This window comes from Anser cygnoides, chromosome 4, assembly GCF_040182565.1.
Source record: "Anser cygnoides isolate HZ-2024a breed goose chromosome 4, Taihu_goose_T2T_genome, whole genome shotgun sequence".
Taxonomy (NCBI): domain Eukaryota; kingdom Metazoa; phylum Chordata; class Aves; order Anseriformes; family Anatidae; genus Anser; species Anser cygnoides.
Window position 1 is genome coordinate 18,180,657 of NC_089876.1, and position 17,972 is coordinate 18,198,628.

General features: G+C 36.2%; 1 long non-coding RNA gene across 3 annotated transcripts; it reads left to right on the forward strand.

Annotated features, from left to right (window-relative positions):
- The first annotated feature begins 98 nt into the window (after window positions 1–98).
- LOC106035732 (uncharacterized) lies at window positions 99–11,967 on the forward strand. Of its 3 annotated transcripts, none has more exons than XR_007162935.2 (3): window positions 99–238; window positions 5,644–5,753; window positions 11,846–11,967. It is a non-coding gene; the product is annotated as an uncharacterized lncRNA (long non-coding RNA). The 3 variants fall into 3 exon arrangements; XR_007162934.2 differs by lacking the exon at window positions 11,846–11,967 and adding an exon at window positions 9,913–10,359; XR_001206950.3 differs by lacking the exons at window positions 99–238; window positions 11,846–11,967 and adding exons at window positions 418–535; window positions 9,913–10,359.
- Window positions 11,968–17,972: the final 6,005 nt, after the last annotated feature.

The following is a 17,972-nucleotide window of genomic DNA, read 5'->3' on the forward strand; positions in this document are numbered from 1 at the left end:
GGCTGCTAGGCCAAAGCAGCCACACATTAAGGAGCTTCTTCACTCACTTTCCCTTCAGTACTTTTTATACTTCCCTTTTTAGAATTACATTAGATAAACAGCTTCAGTGATATCTTGAAGAGAAGCCAGGCAAGGCTTTTGGGGAGCACAGCGTGGACCTGCCTATTTTCCACTGCATTCCTCACCCCCTCCTGCACTGCATCATCCTGGATCCACCCTGCCCATGTTTGTGCCTGAGGTTAGATCTAGGCTTTAACTATGATCAAGGGAAACCTTCCTTTTGATCGCAGCTGATGGGATTTCAGTGGGAAGAGGGCATATCAAGTGAAGCAACTCGGACATTTATGTCGTGTGGGGAGTAGCAAGGGCCAACAGCTGAGCACAGGAATGGCTCCCGACTGGGAGGACCTGAGCAAGGCAGGCATGGAGGCCTGGTTCAACCAGGAGTTCACATCATCAGGCAAGCCCGTGGCAACAACGGGGCCAAGGCCAGGCCAGCCTGTAGGGCGATCAGGATGAGGGGATCCTCAGTCAGGTATAGCTCTGGGCATCAGGCACATCCCTGGGGATGGGGAGAGGCTGAGGCCAGGCTGGGGCATCGGCCCACCAGTGGGCCCAGGCTGGGGGGAGACGGAGCCCAGCCTTACTGTAGTGTTGTTGGGGCAGGGGCTGATGGCCCTGGGGGGCTGAAATGGGGTCCTGGGGCATGGGCAGAGTGGAGGAGGCCCTCGGGGGCTGGCTGGGACAGGCAGGGCTGGTAGGGCCCTCAGAGTCCTGACACACAGTTACATGAGCACCATGTTGAGATCATGAGATTCATTACACTCGTCCTGGTATTTGCCATCAGGCAGCAGGGAGCTCATAAACATCACTCAGATCCTCATGTCAGAATTTCAGAATTCCTAAATGTGATCAGAACAATCTTATCTTTATTCAGCATCCTTTATTGAATGAATACCTGGAAGTCATTGGCAAATTTATAACAATGGACTGATAGTAAATCTCCCCTTTCTTCCACCAATATCTTCTATGACTTATCTAAACCTATATAAATATAACCTATATCACCTATCTAAATTCAGCCATCTCTAAGACAAATTGTCTCAGCTGCTCAAGTGAACCCCATGTTATTCAGCAGATAGATTGCCAAAGATAGGCCAACTCCATAAAGCAAACATAGCTAATCCAAGCTATCACTTGATTGTGCCCTCAAAAGTAGTTTTACTGAAGTATCAGATAGTCTTTGATGGCTGTGAGCATTCAGATCAATTTTAATTCCCTTCCAAAGTGTAGTACCTCCCACAGAACAGAGTTCTGCACCTCTACTCAGGCAAGACAGATTGAAGAGAGAAAATGAAAGCATTTGGCTATAGGTAAATCCAATACCAACTAGGTGTCCCACCATAGTTTCTCAACCACACCTCAACCCAGTCTCTGTTTGTTTAACTGAGTATTGAACTCTTACCTTGAGGTTACCTTTATGTACGCAAAAACACTAACTATGCATAAATCCTCCTGAAATAGTGTGTGCAGTCTAAATGTTGTATTAAAATACAGAAATTAAGACAGATGAGGATCACTTGCTGATTAAAATGCATGATTCTTTCTGGCTAGAAGTAAGGTAGTTGTAAACACATTTGCCTATTTTCTTTTTATAGTTAAGGGCTATGCCATATCCACAGATATAATACAAGTGGTTTCCTTAGCAACCATCAGATTCTGAAGGAAAAAATAAATTTAATATTTCTAAGTAACAATAACACAGAAAACCAATTAATTCCAGAATACTAATTCCATTCTATCCTAAAAACATTAGCAACTATTCCAAACTGAATTGCAATGCAAATTATTATCCTTCAGAGAATAAATCTCTCCAAATTAGTTCATTAATTTTTCCAAATAAGTTTGGAAAATTAAATGAAAACCATTTGCATATAGGTGATAGTAAACAACTTCCCACTTTCTATCTACCTGTTGCACCATTTTAAATTTCAGTTAATATTTTAAACATTATTAACACCTATTAATTGCAACCAAATCATTTGTGTATTACTAAAACAGCATTTACCAGTGATTTGCTCTTAAAGCACGTAAGCAAACAACAAACTAGTTTATAATCTCAGTTTGCCTTTCCTGGATCCATTGAATTCTGTAACTTCATTATAAAATTCAGAATAACACTGTTGACTCCCATATATGCGAAGATAAACTTTCATAGGAGAACTGAATGTGTCCTTTGTAATGAGATTTTCCTCGGCATGCAACCAAACAGGCTAAGAGGATAATGTCTCTAAACTTCCTAAATCTACCTAACCCTTTTCTGACTTGGAAGCCAAGAACAACAGATAATGTTAACTCTTTGATTACTGAAGAGTTCAGTAATCTTGTAGTTTAAACATATATTCTATTTCTTATTAGGAAAAGCAAACTATAGAGACTTGGCTTACTGTTTCTTAGAAGAGCAGAATGCAGACACTGATATTCATTCTTTCCAGCTTTTTGACATACATAATTTAGAAATACTACTAAAAAATAAAAAAATAAAAAAAAATCTGCTACCAGTCTTCTAGTCTTCTGAGGAGAATCATGAACATTCAGAAAGATTTTGCTGAATTTTCTGTCTATAACCCTCATTTACCCAATTTCTGTTGTAATACTCTATAACCGATCCAACAGATTTTCCTCCACCCCTTTCAAGTTTTTATACAACACATTCTGCAATTTTCAGAAAAGAGATACCAGCTTGGCATTACTTCTTGTGCAGAAACTTGGATCTCTTAAAATTTCTCAGCTATTTTTTAGTTGCAGCCAGGTTTTTATTTTCAGAACATAAACCAAGGTGGGGAACCTATATACTCAATGGACATATTTTCTGAGTAGATTTAGAAATTAATATCAGAAAATGCCAAGGAATTGTATCTCTCATTAACCAAAATAAGAAAAGAAATTATTCTTTTCATACACTCCAAAAATATGACAAGAAGTTAGTATTGCATTTAATTAGTGACAACAACAACAAAAATCTATGTCTCCTAGAAACAAGTACAAGACGATTTTAAGTATATCTCTTGATCCACAGGGGCTGTCATGTAGGGCTTGAACTAAGATCATTTCATCATTGGTAATATTTGTGTCAGTCCCTCTAGAATTTCACTAGGTGTTCTTGGATTTGAAACCTCAGATGCAAAAGCACTGAGATTTTAGTTTCTTGAGATAAAAGTCTTCAAGCTTATGGGACAATGATTTGTCAAAAATCTGAAACATTTTCCTTTTGTTGCCCCCTTCTCCCCCAGCTGCTCCTTAATCCTAAACACCAAACCATAATCTAAACCTGGACGTTTCCTGAAAGAGTTTGTTCATTAATGTATGAAAATAACGTACTTTGCTCTGTGTTATATGTCAGCTAGAGCTTGATTCTCTCTGTTAAAATGTTAAAACATGGCAGCATGTTTCAGATTTTTTTTTTCTGTGAATGAAAGAAAAGCTTATGTATTTCTTATTTAAATTGAAAAACACTGACACCTCTCTGCCTCACCTATGTGTGGAGTTGAAGGAGTGGCCATTAAACCTGTGGCACAGCCACCCAACTCATTTTTTTATGAATTTAATACTACCCATAAGGCCATACTTCCTCCAGTAGCATAAAGCAGTTAAGGAAATTCATTCTAATCTAAGATGAATCATAACAGCTAGTGTCCTGTTCCTATTTTGCCCAAGAAAAAGCTCTCCTAACTTTGCATTGGATTGGATATGGCCCATAAATTTAGCTTCCATCAGAATGTTCATTTGTGTAGGAAGCAAGAAGAATTAATATGTCTACACAAGAATAATTTTGTTTTGACCTTCTATGAATATTTTAAGACCAGTATGCACTGCTAGTATGAGATCATACTTCACATGGAAAAACCAATGACTTAGAAAGATAATGTTATTTGTACAGGCTCAGTTGTTTGAAAATTTCCATTCATTTACTGTGTAGCAGATATATTAGCCATGGAAATATTAGAAACACTAAAAATTAGAAAAGTCATAATTTTTGCATGTGTAGAATTGAACAGTATTTTCTGAAAAGCTTACATAACAGGAGATGGATTTTTAATAAATGCTATTATCATTTTTTTCAAACGCTACAGAAAACTTCATTCTGACAACCACAGAGCACAAAGTGGGAAAAGTGTAATTTATATTATTACAAAAAAACTCCTAATTTCTAATCTTACAACAAAAAATATACTGGGAAAAAAAAAAAAGACAGAACTAGGTCATTCTTCACAATGGTGCAGTAAAGTGTGACAGTGTGGTGTACGGTAACCAGTTTAGAATCATGAAAAAAAGGTTAGTGGCTATTTTTACTGCACCTGGTTACAGGTTTTGTTTAATCCATTTACAGTTCACAAAAATTGGTTATATTTCTGGTGTTAATAAAGGAAGGGCATAACATTTTGAAATATTTTCTGTAAAATAATAGATTGAGCTGTTCACACTCATAAGCAAGATGTTTCAGTAGATCTGTACATTTTCCCCAAGGTACCAGAACTCTATGAAAGAATTAATGCAAGAGCTGTAATTAATCTTCCTTTGTTCAAAACCAAATGAAAAAGTACTTAATCAGTAGATGCCAGAATATAGACATTCAGAGAGCTTTGATATGATACAAATACTTAAAAATTACATAGAAGCAGGCAAAAACCTTTAATTGTAAAATCAAATTAAGTCAAATGAGTTATAGGAGGACTGAAAAGAAATTGGTAATTACCACCCACACACATTTGCAAAGATATATCAAGTCAAATCTCTGTTCATCCTTTCAGCTGAATAAAAGGTATTTTTGGAATCTTTTCTTTTTTGTGCCATGTCATTGCTGACTGGTTTGTCAGAAAACAGAAAAATTTGTCCTACAAAAATCATTTTAGTTGACACATTTTCTGCGAAAAATATCAACACTTCGCCTATTTTTTATTAAAGAAAAAGTGCAAGTTTTCAGTTTTTAGTAAAATCTTGCAATATTCCCAGGAAAGATACATTTTCTGAATAAAATGTATCATTTTAAAATCATTTCCTGTGTTGTTGTACAGTGTTGATTTCACAGTTTTCAAATCTACCAGAAAACCCAAATGCTCTGCTAATTTCTTTTGACACTTTCTATACTGAATTTAATAGTCAAACATTACAACTTTGTGAAACTTGTTGCATTCCAGTATGTGCACCCATAGGATGAGTTTGGTCTTCTGTTTATCATGTGAACCAGCAGCCGGGAGGATCTCCTAGAACTGATTAACACCTGAGAATGAGAAACACACGTCTGTGTTTTGAAAGTTGCCCAATTACCAGCAAGAGTGTAGTGAAGTGAAAAAAGGTACATGGGAACAAACAGGATATGAACAGAAGAGTTGGGAAGAGACATTTGGCAACAACAGCACTGATGTGTCCACTCATACCTATGAAAGCCAAATCCTCTCTTACATGTCTCAGAAAAGGAAAAGAGGTTCATCCTTCCTTGCAATTAAAAATTTACAGTTGGAAGTTGCAGTTGGAAGTGAAAGAACCAGAAAAGTCATCAATGTATATTACCCATAACCCTGAAGAAGAAAATTTAACATTTTATATCAACCATAGTCTTCATATGTTTGTGATTTTTAACAGGCACGCTAAAGTAGTTCCCCAAGCAGCACAACTGAAGGAACTAGTTTTGCCATGGATCATGTCTCATGCCTGAGCACAACATCCACCTGAAGCTTTTTTCCATAGATGAGGTATGTGTAACAGCTTTATTCTGTAGAGACTCTCTAGTGGCTGATGAGATTTGGTAGCATGTGTAGTTTTTCCCTCACTCCATTGTAAGTCTCGTTTACAGACCAGACAACTCTCTTTCAAGAATTCTGCAGGAACATTTAAAAAGCTTTAGTCCTCTGCCATGTGTGGCTGAAATGGGTCAGCAGATTTTAAAGTTATTCAAGAAGTGATAGACAGAGAACTGATGTGTAAGCCTTACTTGTCTGACATCAGTAAAGTTATTTACTAGTCATTCTCTAATATGGTGGCTGTTTCTCAGTAACTCATAAACATGCAGAATTCTCAATTCAGAAATCACCCTTCTCGATCATTATATTAGCTTCCTGATCTGCCAGACACGTAGGGGAAAAAAAGAAACTTTGAGTAAAAACCCTAAAAAATACTTCAGTACCAACAACCCTGAACATCACTGGAGGTTCAAAGCAATAAATATATTCAAATTTATCAGGTTCAGTTATAGCATAAGGAGAATATTTGTAAGCAACCATTTAGTTTCAAAGCTTTGCTCGTTTGATCTTCGACTTGTAATGAACAGAAAACAAGGGGAGAGGAGTGTTAAAAAATATCAGATTTTAAAACTGTTTGTATAAAATCCCAAACAAACTTACTAATTTTTCTGCAACATATGAAAACGTAAGAATGAGCTGAAGTAGCAAGTGACAACAAAATAACAAGAATTAGGGGTTCTAATGAAGAGAAAAGAAAGGATCAGTGAAATACTATTGTTTATGGTTTGTTCAAATCCCATTCATTCATTGGGCAAAAAGCAGCATTTTGTTTAGTTATCTCAGTTACTGTTCATGGCTTATAAGCAAAAGCAAAAAGACATAGCAGTAGAAAATGGAAACTTCATAGCTCACAGAAGGTACAGCCTCACAGTCAAAAGTTGTTCCTCAAGGTCATTAAATCTTAATTTGCTGAATTACTAAAATGACAAATATAGCTCAGGAGGAGCTTAGACCATGTCTATGAAAGAGAACTGTCATTAGGTGTGTTTTTCAATACCTGCAACTGCAGCTACAGTAATTGAGTCTCAGGTGTTTACTATGCTGAGCAGAAGACTGACAAAATGTATCTCTCTTTTACATAATGTTTAATAGCTGAAAGACATAACATTCTTGAGAAATGGCTTTTGAAGCAGAAGTTCTCTTGCCCTAGCACAAGCATAGCCCAAGAGATGCTAGCATATGGAAATAGAGCATCTTTTTTTCCCACATTTTGTTCATGCATAATTTGGCCCCATTAGGCTGCCATGTTAAAATTACCTCCTGCAGCGCAGGGCAGAAGTTAATTTGCCTTAAGATGACTCATTCAAAGTAAAAATGAAAAGGAATTGGAAATAGCAATGCCAAACAAAAAAACAGAAATCTCCTTTTTTTTTTTTTTTTTTGATTTGCTTACTGCTATAATACATAAGGGCAAACCAATAATGCTGTTTACTGTACAAGCTGTTAATTCAATGCCGTTTTCCTACAATACTTGTTAACACTTTGGGAAAGATACATTTTATCATTCTGGTTCATTTTAACACATAAGTACTTGAAAAATAAGAATTCACCAGCAGATAGAACAAGGAAATAGTATTGGTGAAATTATACAGAAAGTAAAAAGGAACTATGCCAAAGTTTGCTAGAAGTCTAGGTAAAGTTACAAAATAAATATTTCTCTATAGCAAGCACTTTTGGCAGTAGAATTTGGGAACCAGAGAAACTTATTAAGAAAGTGTAAGTGACTCATCTAAGAGTAACAGGGCAGTGCTTATTATACAAGTCATGTCTGCAATGCAAGCATTGAAAGGGATATTTTATTCAGAAAAGTAGAAAATAAATGGAAAGACGGTGATAGTAAATGAAAATAATATAAAACCAGATGCTTATGGAAGAGACCATTTCAGGATGCTTCTAAAGTTCTTAAATATAATAAGTGTTAAGGGATGTTATAAGTGGCCACCATTTCCCAGGGCCCAGGGTTTCTTCTGTGATTTTATATACATATTATAAGCAACCTCAGTGTAATTATATCCATATACAAAAGCAGCACTGAATATTACTGGTCCATACTCTATTTCCAAATGGATTCAGTTTAATAACTTGTATTTATAAATATTTATCAAACATATAACATGACTGGCTTGACAGGAACAAAACAGATGGAGCGTATCAAGTAGCAAATGTAGTGAGGCACTGAAATCATTAAACTCCACAGCACTTTGCCATTGAATTCAGGCTGAAGTGAGGACAAGTATCAGACTTCAAAGCATGGCAACAGTTGAAGAACTGCATATGTTTTTATAACAGTTCTCAAGTATTTTAAAAACTTTCAAAGTGCAGAAAAACAGAGCAGTATTGCACAGTTTTCAAGGGCCTGGGGTTCTTCTGGCTGTTGACCAGATGCCATGATGCAGATAGAGCTACTCTAAGGGCCTTCTTCTCAACTTAATACATAATTTCTCCTATCTGTAAGCTCCCCCTGCTCCCCAGTCAAGTCTAGTTTCTTGCCAAGATTTTCTGATAGAAATCGCTCCTGACTTTTCATATAGGTAGTGTACTGGATCTGGCTGGGATGGAGTTAATCTTCTTCTTAGCAGCTGTGTGATGCTGTGTTTTTGGATTTGCAACTAAAACAGTGTTGATAACATGCCAGTGTTCTGGCTATTGCTGAGCAATGCTTACACAGCCTGGAGGTTTTCTCATTTTCACCCTCTGCCCTTGCCCCCAGTGACTAGGCTGCCAGTGGGCAAGAAGTTGTGAGAGGACAACTGATCAATATTGACCAAATTGACTTCATCCACAAGTCTTCCAGCCTTCCTTCTACTTTCTCCCCATGCCACAGGAGAGGGGAGTGAGCAAGAGGCTGTGTGGGTGCTTGGCTGTTGGCCGGGCTCAACCCATCACAGTGGGACACAGCTTATATAATGGTTCAAGCTAGAACAAAAGTAGTTGATGTCTGTGTCAGGGAATCCTCTGCAAGGTTCAATTACTCTGCTAAATCATATTATAAATGCCTTACTGTATAATAGTAAACTGTTTGCTTTAAAATATTTTTGGGCCGAATGATGGGATTGTTCTCTTCAGCTCCGTGATCCAGTTTCATAGTTAGATATTTTCTACTAAAAGCTGCTTTATAATTATAATGTAGGAAACAGAGGGTACCATTTCAAAGACTGCAAATGAGGGATGCAAACTATGACTCATGCTACAGGTCTGTGCAGGAAATAAGATGAACACTCTTGGCTATCCTTATTCAAACAGGCCTTTCAAACACCTCTGGAGGGCCACACACCACACATAATTTATCCTTTTCTTCATTTTATTATTAGGTAATATGGAAGTGTCCACAGGTCATAATAACTGAAACTGTGGGTCACCTCAACTTCACTCACATCATATCTATGTATCCCTGCACTCCATGGTATTCCCAGGTACCCCGGGTTTTCAGAGCCATCTGAGTAACAGGTAGGATGTCCCATTTTGTTGCCATGGATGCTTAAGCATAAAGGATATTGAATAGTCTGGTGAATACTTTCTCTCTGAGGTAAGTGCAAGGGACAGACGTGGTTATCTAAATTTGCATATTCCCTACCAGTTTCTTCCAGAGCGTGTTACTGTTATTGCTCAGACTCATCCAAGCTACATATACTTGTATTTAATTGTGTATGCATGCATTGTAGTTCTATAGTACCAAATTTTTTTTGAAATAAGGCTGAGCAGGTTAGCCATCTGATAGAAAGCCACAGAAATGTAACTATGAACTATTTGATTCATCGCAGAGGTATCAAAATAAAACTCTGTGATGACTGTGCAATACAGGAGGCTTCTGTCTGACCTTGGAATGTGTGGGTTTGTGGCTACATTGTGGAAAATCAGAAAAAGTATGTGTACATTTACTTTGTAACATACGGTAAATATCTGCTTAGGAGAAATTTACTGAAATACCCTGTAAGCATACACCCTATTCACAACGACCTTTATAGACTTCTGATTTTAAGGTTCACACTGTCCACACTTTCTGCACTAACCTTACCAAGCATATTTTTAATTCTATTAAAATCCTTAGCTTCAAGTTCTGCATAAAATATCAATATTATTGATTCATCCTTTTTTTTTTTTTTCTCCTCAGGGCATAGTTTAATTGCACGTCAATTTGTATAATGAAAAAAGGAGTGAATCTGCCAGAAATGAATGCTAAGAAAAAATGCTAAAAATCAATTAAAATGCCTTATCAGCTACAAAGATAGTCATATCATTTTACTAATGAAGGGAGATATACCACAACACAGAAAATCAGAACTGATCTGATACCTATTTCCACTAGCAGGTTTTGTACTTCAGTTGGCTACGGTGGTTTTATGCTGACGTATTAGGGTTTAATTTGCTGAGTATCAACATTAAATTTGTGGAAGATTAAGTAGACAATTACATCCAATGGAATGAAAATTAAATTATCAAATTAAATCATCAAAAATATCTTTGATTTCTTATCCCTTTATATTTTGCTAGGAATTTATTTTTGTTTCATCAACATAACTTACTGATACAGGATGACTTCTACTCACAGCCAGGACAATCAAATATAAAAACAAGTGTATGCATTTTAGATAATCTGGAAGTCCATTATAACAGTAGTAGATACTTTTTTCTCAGAATGAAATCTTGCTGTTGCTTAGTTATGGAAAGAATTGCCATTGAATTCAGTGATGACAAGAGTTTTCCCTCTCTTCTTTCTTCCTTCCTTCCTTTCTTTTTCCTTGTCTTCTTGACTGCCTGCCTTCTCTTTCTCTCTCTCTTCCAAAATGTAATAGCTGCCTAGAGTTTAAAATCAGAAGAAACTTTTACAAGTATTTTTAGAGACCTCTGTATAACACAGTCCATAGGACTTGCATGTCTTATCCAATGTATCTGAAGGGAAGAGAAGTTTTCTGTCAAGTGTTTGTGGTTTGTTTTTCCTCATGGTTAAAAAAAAAGTTTGTCCTGGGGGTAGGGTTCAGAAATATAGTCAGCATAAAATATAGGCAGTACTAAATTGGATTTATGGCCTGAAAAATTTGGCTGTGAAGACATGCAAGTTAGAGCTAAAGGATAGCCTAGAATAAAAGAAAGAAATGGTAGAATTGCTTTTTATAGTGAGAGTATCTTCATGCTTCTTATGCCATGGACTTTTAAGTGATCCTTCTTCTCTTGAGCATTTATAATTAGATCATGAAATTATCATTAGTATTCAGGATATTTGAACTAATAATCAGGATTGAAAAATCTATTTTGATCTCTGCATCTCTACAGTATAACAGTCAGAAACATTGTGTGATTGTATCTTCTGTCATATTTGTGCACAAACTTGGAATTTTGATGAAAACCTGAATACATCTGGCATATCATTGACAGAGCACTTCAAATGAGTTCACCAAAATGTTGGATTTTTTTCTTGTGACAGATGATGGCAATCCTTATAAGACTATTTTTTTTAAATGGCTAATTGAACTAGATCACATTCTTTGATTTTCCTTTAGGTTTCATATTTTACAAACAGAACATCCTAAAATAGGGAACAATGTACTTACAAAATGCTATACAGTATAAATAGCTCTTTATAATGTTCTTGACATAAAGCCAAGATCTGAAGCTCTTTGTTTCTCCAGCTTTTTGTCTAGTTTTGCTGTCAAAGCTTCCAGTGATGGCAGGATAGACCTCATTTGTGAATTATGAACCTGTATTTGCCAATGTTGCAGTTTGTTAGTTACTGAAAAGCAGAATCATTGGGTTTTAAGTGACAAGTAAAGAAGGCCTTATGAAATACCTTTCTAAAACATCCAGAAAATATATGCAGGGAAGTATGAAACTATAATAGCCTTTTTTTTTATGTTACATATGTTTATAAACAGTTAGACTACAAATTAATATAGGGATGACTAAGCACAGAGCTGAGTTAGTAGTAAATTTACATGATGAGAAACAGCAGCAAACAAGTAAGATTGATGAGGTGTTTTACCAGAAGTTGTGGATTCAGTAAATACCAAATGTCTGAATTTACCAAAACTCCATCAATTTTCTGGCAGAGATTTTGCTGATGTATCTGGTAGCATCTCAGAAGACAATCTGACAGACCAAGGAAGAGCTTGGAGTTTCCAGGCTTCATGATACCAAGACAGCTCACAGTATGGACAGTACCAGAGCCAAGAGTGTCTCTTTCTTAGTGTTTTAGCATTTTTGATAAAGTAGAATAAGTTTTCCTTGTTGTGTATTTAGACAGAAGTAAAGTTCAGGGATCCAAGTGACAAAATCCTTGTGTGTGTACTAAGTGTCTGAGTCCAAGTTGGTGTGAATATTGACTATTACCTAAACAAAGGTCAATGACAGAAAATGATTGAAAAAAAGGTGAAGGAGGTAAATATAGCTTAATTAAAATGTATACAATATTAGAGTCACAATGAAGCAAAACTGTTGAATGTAAACACCATTTCAGGATTATATTCAGCATATTCTATTTTAGAAATAGGTTTGATTGGTTTCATATCAAAACCACTATCTAGGCCTAAACGAATGCTGAAATTAAATTTATCCTGTATTGGTTTGGTCTTAATTTCCATTATATTGCTTGAGGAGCATAATGCTAGTTTTAATGATTGATAAACGAGTTATTTGAGTGATTCAAGTAGACTTTATGGTATTTGGTGATTTACAAGTATTTTGTCTTTTCTACTTTTTCTACTTTTCTACTTTTTCTACTATTTCATAATTTTTTGTTAAAAACAATGCAACTAAATATATTTATATTATAATAAAACTAAAATACTATATCATGAAAGATTAGGTTTTCAAATAAGGTTTTTAACTTATGCCAAAACCAACAAAGAATACAGAGGGCCATCCTTAACTACCCCATACATACCCACATGGCTAAGATACAGAGCCTTGGAAAGTGATAGTAAATGGGACTTATGTTCAGCATGCAGAACTAAAAGTTCAACAAATTCAACTTAGTTAGCTGGCAGTTACTTACAGCTAGCCAAAATCTTTCTAAAAGCCTGTCTTTGGCATGGTATAGTCAAAGTTGCAGGGAATTATATCTATCCAGTCAAGATGCTGCAACCTGCAAGGGCGTTAGCACACTTTTTTTTTGGTAAAGCAAAGAGTGAGTAAGTTTTAAAATGTAGGTTAGTACAGTAAACTAATACAGGAACCACATATTCAGGAAGTAGGAAGCTCACGTTTCCATCCTCTGCTTGAAGAGTTTTAAAACCTCTGTCCTGGAAGAACACCCAGACTCTCAAACCGCACGAATTTTCTGTGCTTTCTATTGAAACTGTGCCAAAGGCAGGAAAACAAAAGATTCATTAAGCATAGATGAGAATCTTCTTGTGACGTTAGGCTGCAGCATTTTTCACCTTGAAGAACAGATCCTCCAGTTCTGGTTTCTGAATGCAAAACTCTTTGTGTAATTTAAAGGAAGAAGCTGTAACCACTAAACTGTTATACAGAGGGCATTTTGAGGATTAGATGGCAGGGCAGTGGAATTTTTTAGGACTTCAGGACAGAATTAAGTCAAACTAAGTCCAAAGTCTCCCCGCTCATTTCTTCTGACAGGTGTAGCCACCAGCAGATACATTTTAGGATCTGTCAAAATACAAATCAGTAAAATGACTAGCAATTCAGAGATGGTCCCTTGTATTTCCTGAAGACAAAACAATCTTTTAATATATAAAAAGAGACCTACTGAGCTAGTTCCTTTGCATGTATATATTAATTTAAATCTGAATTGATGTTTGTCTTGGTATTTTTCTAATGCAAACTGTAATGATATCACCATTTACAAGTATCCTTAATGGGTATGCATAGTTAAATCACAATATACTTAATAGATATTTGAATGTAGACATAAGAAGAATAAAAATACTGTCTGTTTTATGCTTTATTATAATATGACATGTTTTTGGCATCACTTCCTTTTAATTTTAATTTTAAGTGACCAATGCATGGGAAGTATTTTTCTGGAAGTGGTGAAGGCTTCTCACTGAATTAAATTAAGACAGTTCCAATGTCCTTTTCAGCATCCAGATTTCACCACAAAGTCAATTGATTTGCAATAAATTAACTTACAGACCTGTACTTCTTGCATCTGTACAGAGTTTCTCTTGTTTTTGTCTTTCAGAACCAGACAGTAAAATGTCTTTAATTAATTTAAAATTAATTTTTATTTGTGAATGATACAAAGGAGGTCCTATGTTCACATCCAATTTACAATTCCTACATTTAATATTTTTTTTATTATTATTATTACCATTTATTGTGGTCATTTCTGTTTTAATACTTTCTTTTCTCTCCAGACTAACGTTCAGCATAATTGACTTGCAAACTTCTTAATTAACCATTATAAATAAATAATTAAATATCACCTTAAAGCATGTTAGTGTTTTAAAAGCAAAAAAAATACAACCAAAACCCACAAAATAACTGACACTCTTCCCCACAAAACAAACCAGACAAATCCTAACAGCTAAAAGCTCAGGTTTAGCAGCAGCTGTTTTTTGGGTGCCTGGCAGAGTTCAAGTTATGAGTTAGATATCTAGAGAAAGAAGAGATTAGAGCAAATGTGCCCTGTTCCAGCAGCAGTGGTATTTAAAATGCCACTCTACCTTGAACACTTGATTGATTGATTTCAATCCTTAAATGGTTTTTTTTTTTTGAGTTTTCCTGCTCAGAACAGTGGCTAATCCTGTTCTCCCTCTAATCCCTCCTAAAGTGCCTACAGCTCTTTTATATTTTATAAGGAATTTGCATGTGCTTAGCTCCGTGAATTTTATAAAGCGCTCTCCAAAACACAGGGGAAGTTTGGGATGCAGCAAGCACAAATCACAATGGACATTCAGGTGAACAAGAAGTCACCTCAGCTAGCTGCTAGGAAAGCTGAAAATAAAGACATCCATTAGAGTATTCACTGAAAACAGTATCCCCTAATTCCAGATGTCTATGCTAAGAGATTTATTTTCTGTCCTCCTCCTTGTCCAATATTAGTTTTGCATAACTATTCAGTTTAATTGTTGCAGCATTCTTCTGAAACTTGCATTTCTTCTTCCACAAACAGAAAAGAAATGTAAGCCCTTATATTCCTACTCTTTCCATTCTCCCTACTCATTTGGTAGAAGGGTAAGAGTCAGGGCTGAAGGACTGGGGAAAAGACACATTCTTCTCCTTGCTGTCTTTTGTCTGGAGTTAGGTATAGATAACCAATGATCCTCTGGAAAGCAAAAATGTGGGGAATTAAAGGAAATCCTGACAGAGTTAGGTGCAAGCAATATATTTGATTTGGAGCAAAATTTCCATGGTGAAGCAAAATCTTCTTGTCAGTTATTTAGGTGCTCTGAGAATTAATTTAGTGGAAGTGTTAAGAGTCCACAGACTTTAGATATTAATATATTGTCATTTCACACGCTAATATTTGGCTGTATCTTCAGACCATTTCCCAGTGAACAGTTGAAATAATATATTGGTAATAGCTGTGATAGATTTAAAAGATCAAAAATATGTATGCACAGGAACCCAGTGATGTCATGATTGAAAACTGAGAGCATGTGCAAAAGGGCATCTGGGGTTTAAAAGATCTAGGTTTTGAGACTTAAACATACCCCTTACCACAGGGAATACCTAGAGCATGTGCAACCTAGTGCAGGTTTGATGTCCCAGAAAACTCATAGAACATTTAATTCATAATTAACTTTAATTCCTTAAAATTTACATTCTCTTTATGCAGTCCCAGCTCCAGAAAGAAACAGAGTTTGCAACAGAGGAAAATTACCTTTTACTTTAAGACATTATAGAAGTCTAACAACATAATAATATTTTCATTCATTTGTAGGACTGACAGTTACAAAGCTGTATGCGTAGTATTTAATAGACACATACTCTAAAATGGAAAAAAAATAGCTAATATTTTATTCTAATCAAAATAAGTAGATAAGATTACAGTAGCTTTCATGATGTGCATTATTCTTAATAAGGAAAAAAAAGTCAACATAAGTTGTTTATCTCTTAATGTGGTAGGCATAAAATATCCTGCAAGAGGCTAGATCATGGTCTAGCTGGTATAAGTCAACCATATAACACTGAATTAATTAATTCATCCATATGATGATAGGTATCTGCTGAGGTTCTATTTCCCTGACTGCCATTTTCTCATATCCAAAGTTTCTGGGTTTACAAAACGTCACTTGCAGTAAGAGGGACTTAAGTATAGCACAAATAGACACCTCCCTTGGGTCCATGGGTTTTAAGGTGTACAAGCTATTTCTAGTTTGAGCTCTCGAAGAAATTTTTCCTTTCTGTCTCATGTCACTGATAAATCAGCAGTGATATATGGCTCAGCTGGTATCTGTTGACCATTGCCAATCTATTACAAACAGGTAAAAATATGACTTTGGTAAATTGAATGTAAAATTTAGTTTGGTAAAGTTAATATCTCAAACAGAAAAAGCCATTTCTGTCATAAAATGAAAGTCATAATTCCCATTATATAAAACATTGTCCAGGTCAGCAAGATTCCTGGCAGGAGGTCCAACAAACAGTTCACTCACTCTGCTATATGGCAGGTTCCCATCATACACATTGTTTGGTATGTGTGACAAAAGCAGATATTTCCTCAAGCTCAAGGCAGATGAGGCACCCCATCAAAACACAAACCTCCCTGCCTTTCTCTGCTGATGGAGCCTTTTCTCCTTTGTCTGTGTTTCAAGTTATGGTTTATTGTAACCAAACTAACACAGGTCAGTGGTCACCAGTCCTCTTAACTCTCATTCTGTGTGTCAGTGGGGGGCTTGAACATTTTCTTTCCCCCCAGACACAGCTACACAGCACATTCACCATGGAGCAAAGTGGCTTGTTTCCCACTATGAGCTGCACGTAGTGCAGGGAGCCTGAGAGTAGGAAAGATGGGTGATGCTAAGCTGCAGGTGACACTGCACCTCCCCTTGGGTCTACATGCTCTGGTGGGTCTACGGGAGAAACACACTTCCCAGTCACTGCACTCTGCTATTACCTGCTGGCAAGGACACTCATCACACAACCTGAGCAACTCAGGCAACATTGCATGATCTAGCTCACTACCCAGATACATTAAAATGCCTATTGGCAGTCACCTGTGCCAGAGATGTGATGGCCTGGGGAGCAGTTTATGGACAAGTATGCTCTGGGAGGAACACACTAGCTTCCTATCCACATGTATTTTGTCTTCCCCTCTAGCAACTAAAACCTAGGTAAACCTATTATTCCTCACATCATTTCCAAGGACTGAGACAGAAGAATATATGCAATCTTAACTCTTGTCAGATTTTGTCAGACTTGGTGCTGCTTCAAAACACGCCAATAACCTCTTTAACAAGATAATTAAGCTAGGCTGGGAAAAAAAATGCTTAATGTGGTAGCTACCGCAGAAACTGTTCTATCACCCAGCTACTCAAATTTCCCTTTTTAAAAACCCTGACATATCTGTAAATCAATGAGCTATTTTTATTTGTTTACTTGCTGGTGAGCTGGTGAAACTTTGAATATATTTATAAATGCTCATATTTGCTGTATTAAGACCAGCAAGTTCAATACAAAGCACACCTGAGCCCACTGACATTTGTCAGATGTTTGAGTCATCTCATTATCTATCTCTTCAGACTACTTCACCTCAGTTTCAGTGTCTTAATGAAAAACGGTCATTTCTGTTGCTGATTTGATTTAACATCTTACTGAATTTCATACTTGCTTATGTCTGAGATAAATTCCCGGTTCTGTTGCATCTCCTCTCTATGCTTTAGAATTATTGTCAAAAAGCATTATGCTACTTTTGCTGTCTCTGCAGCTGAATACACGTAGCAGTGGACCTGAACTAGGACCACTGTTCCACTAGGACTAAGTTGATGCTCCCTTATATTTTAAATACATGGAGGCAGAATACAAATTTGTATCAAAACTATGCAAAATTGAAGGTAAATTAGTGTAATGATTACTTAATTTCAAGTCGTTCTTTCACTTAGATTTATGTGTAAGCAAAGACAAAATGATATATAGTCAGAAAAGTTATTAGTTAATTATTAAGTTTATTTTCAAAACCTTAATTTGCGTACAGGGAGAATTTTATGCTGGGAGATTAACAGCCTCTTTACCATGAAGTAGTTCATTATAGGGAAGATTTAAGCCTGGGAG